The following is a 4,197-nucleotide window of genomic DNA, read 5'->3' as shown; positions in this document are numbered from 1 at the left end:
GGAGCAAGTTTCCCATTATTGCTTGACAAGGTTGGGGCATTGTTTCCTCACAGACATCTGTATACACCTCCTTGTCTGGAGAGTGGGGGTAGGAGAGCCTCAGAGTTTTAGAGATAGTGAAAGCTCTGATAACACTCCATCAGCCTCCTTAGAGCTGGACGATGAGGTGAGCAGTCTCTAGCTCATTCTAGGATAAGGATGGTCTTAGCGCTTTTGTAGTAATGTTTGACTCCCATAGAGCTATTCCTGTATCAACATGTCTAACTAAACTTCCAAGGCTTATAATTCCATTAGGAAGGACAGTCTATTTTCCCTGGGATTTCTAAAGCATTCCATGTCTTCTGAGTTGCTAATTTCTTATGCATGGAGTCTAGTATATATGAGGTGAAAAACAAAAGTCAGGTGGCATGTTATTTATTCTTAGATCCTGATGTGCTTAGTTGTTTTTCTGTCTTCTATTTCCCAGTTTTGTATGCTTGTTTTGTGTAAAAATAACACTTAGCTGTATGTAGTGGAACAAATAGGAAAAAGTGTTTGTATTTTCCCAGTTAATGAAATTTGAGCATGTAGCTTGTACAGAAATAATGTAAAGCGATCCTTGAAATAAGGAGATTCAGGGAGTTAAGATGATAAGTCAGTCAATTAAGTGATGCCTTGCAAGCATGATGACCGTGTTTGATTTCCAGCCATAAAGAAATATCCAGATGTGGTGGCATGCACAGTTATAATCCTAGTGTTTGGAAGAAGGATACAAGTGGGTCCCTGGGGCCTCGTGGCCAGATAGTTGGTGACCTAGTCTATAGCCTCATTGGTGGCCCCAGATCCCAGGGAGAGATCTTGTCTCAAAAATGGTGGGGAATGGCAGAGGAACAATACCCAAGGTTGACTTTTGGTCTCCATATGCACATACACACATGTGCACACATGTGAACACACACACACACACAGACCCCCACACACACATAAACATGAAAGAAGCCTTAAATTTTAATACTGGTCTTCTAATCAATTCAAACCAAATAAACTGGATCACTTTCACATCTATTTTCACTCAAAGTTATAAACACAATTAAGATGATAGTAGCAGTGATCTTACTTGCTTTTAGTCAGAAAGAAAAAATGTCTAGTTTAGCCCTTCTTGAGGCAATTCTGACGAGTAGAACAGGATTTCATTGGTCTTTGCTGGAAAGCAACACTATATTTAGGGAGGCTTTCTGATGACTTTTAAAAGTTTTCTGTATAGTAGATGATGATATGTCTCTTAACATGTTTTAAATGTTAAATAGGCTTTCAGCAGTTTTGCTGATCTTCTATCCCTCTCAGAGCAATAGTTTGAAAGACAACTTGAGTTTATTTCTTTATATTCTTTAATAGGTAAATAGTTCCAGCCCCAGAATAGAAGCATATAATCCCCTCTGATGAGCAGCCAAAGGAATGACTTGGCCGCAAGGACTTCAACATTTTTTGTAGCAAAATCATACACATCCAAATGTAGATTCTGGCAGTTTGGAATGCCATGGCAGTGTGAGGAATTCCCACTGGAACACTCATGGAATACTCCTGGGTTACAACAGTAAACATGGTGAGCATAGCTTTTCAATAATCATAACAAAATATGAACTGTAAAATATTTTGTATACTAAGTAGTCCAAGTATAATATAAAGCAGGTGACTAATATGACTTAACTCTTTAAGTATACCATATGTGATAAAATATAGCCAAATTGTAATTATTTCCATGAAAGGACAGATAAATTCCAACATGTTAAAACTATATGACCAGGGGTCATGAACTCTGAGTCTAGATACATGATGTGTGTTGCTGTATAATTAATTGTTAGTTTATTATATACAATCAATTAAAAATATAAATCAGTATTCAAATATTCTGGAGCAGAGTTACATCTCCTTTTTATGTGAATAAACTACAACTCCAGGAAACATGGTACTCTAAGAACCATTTTTATGAAACGTGTTCTTGTGTGCTGAGTTGAGCATTTGCATCGTTTGGTCTCATTGATGTGACTCCAAGGTGCACGGCTGCCAGTTGAAGCTTCAGTGCACCTTAGACAGCCACTGTGTTCCAGCTCCAGTTCACACTGCCTCTGGGGAAAGCATTGGAAAATCAAACGGTTTTGTTCCATTATTCCATCACTAACATTAAATTTTTATTCTATTGAACATTTATTTTATTTTTTAATTGGATTTTTAAGAAAATAACAATCCAAATTTTCACTGCCTCCCCTCTTCCCATTCCCTCCACACTAAGAGAGGGTCTTCGCTTTGTGGAATGTCCAAGGCCATCCCTACTATATCTAGACTGAGCTAGGTATACATTCAAAGAGAATAGGATCCCAAAAAGCCAGTACATGCAGCAGAGATAAATCCCAACATCACTGCCAGTGGCTCCCTAGTCTGTCCCAGCCATACAACTGTCAACCACTTTCAGAGGGACTAGTTTGGTCCTATGCTCGTTCCCTACCAGTCCAGCTGGAGTTGGTGAGCTTCCATTAGATCAGGTAAGCTGTTTCAGTGGACGAACCCTTCATGGTCTTGACCTCTTTGCTCATATTCTCATTCCTTCTATTCTTCAACTGGACCTTAGGAACTCAGTCCAGTGCTCTGATGTGGGTTTCTGTCTCTGTTTCCATCTGTTGCTGGATGAAGGTTCTATGGTGATATTTAAATAATAATCATCAGTCTGACTACAGGGCAAGACCGATTCGGGCACCTTCTCCTCTATTGCTTAGGGTCTTACCTGAGGTCATCCTTGTGGATTCCTGGGACTAATTCTAGAGTCAGGTTTCTTGCTAAGTCCATAGTGGCTCCCTCTAACATGATATTTTCTTTCCTTGCTCTCATATCTGTCCTTCCTCCATCTCGACTATCCCATTCCCTTAAGTTCTCCTCAACCCAATTAAACCAAGTAGCTGAGACATGGGCAATTGTTAAATACACGACAATGGTATTTCTCGATTTTTGCCTGTGCTGGGCCTATGTTCTCAAGGTAGATCTCCTGATTGAGATACAGTTAGCTAGAGTCAGTGTTATTTCAATTGATCCAGTATTTGTCATTGTCACTACAGTGTGTTATTCCATAAGTTTTAGGGTAAAGATTAATTATTACTGTATTTGAAAATAGAAACTGGTAAAGTATTGTGAATTGAAAAGACTGCTCATTTCTTCCTTATAGAGAAGAGTGGCCAAGAGAGGGTGATTTTGAAGGGACATTTACTAATTCTGCCCAACCTGGGGACAGACTTTGGGATTATCAGATTCAGAACAGTGTATAGGCCTCTAAGCACCTATCTGGCTAACGGTTAGTTCTGTGTAGCTTATCATTTACATGTAAAAAGTAAAAGAATAGCAACATGTAATCTAAAATGATTTGTTCTCTTCAACTTCCTTCACTCAAAGCATCATCTAGCCTAGTGTTTCATAATTCATATTCATAATGGCATGAAAGTCTAATTCTATCACTTCAGAGAACGAGGCACGAAGATTAAGAGTTCAAGGCCATTTTGTCATATCTTTTCTGTTCTTTCCTCTCCTTGCAGCATTTTTATCCTTGTTATCTAAACATGGTATGTTGGTATTTGGTGAGGATTCACAGCAAGAGATATACTGTGTATGCACAGTCTCACAACCACATCAAGCTAAAAATCATAAGACACTCTTGGGTCCTTTTCTGCTTCTCATCATTTTTCCATCTTTTGGCTCCAGCCACTCCTATTAAGAAAAGTTAAACACTCCCTTCGTCGATATACTGCAGAATGCACAGGCATCACCATATAAGTTAATCACTGTTTTGCCAATGAACAAATTCAACCAAATGTTATAAGACATCATTTATATAATTACTTAATTAATGGAAATGAAGGATTGCAACACTGAAGGGCTTGAAAATTCATTAGAGGATACTAGAAAGATGGTTCAGAGCCTGCATAGGGCAATTCACATTTTAAAATAATGAACTGATCAATATTACTGCCTCTTTCTTTTGTTCTCTGCTAAGCATTGCATGCTGATTGAAATAAAGGCAGCTGTCTTTTCTCAGATAGCAAGAACTTTGGTTGCTGTAGCAACACATTGACAGGGTACTTTCAGGTGGCTCCTTCTCAAAAAATCTCACCCTCTTTTCTCTTTTTACACAGAGAAGGCACAAATGGTCAAGAAGACTCAGTGGAGTCTTTATAA

The sequence above is a fragment of the Arvicola amphibius genome, chromosome 13 (assembly GCF_903992535.2).
Source record: "Arvicola amphibius chromosome 13, mArvAmp1.2, whole genome shotgun sequence".
Taxonomy (NCBI): Eukaryota; Metazoa; Chordata; class Mammalia; order Rodentia; family Cricetidae; genus Arvicola; species Arvicola amphibius.
This window is presented reverse-complemented; position numbering follows the sequence as displayed.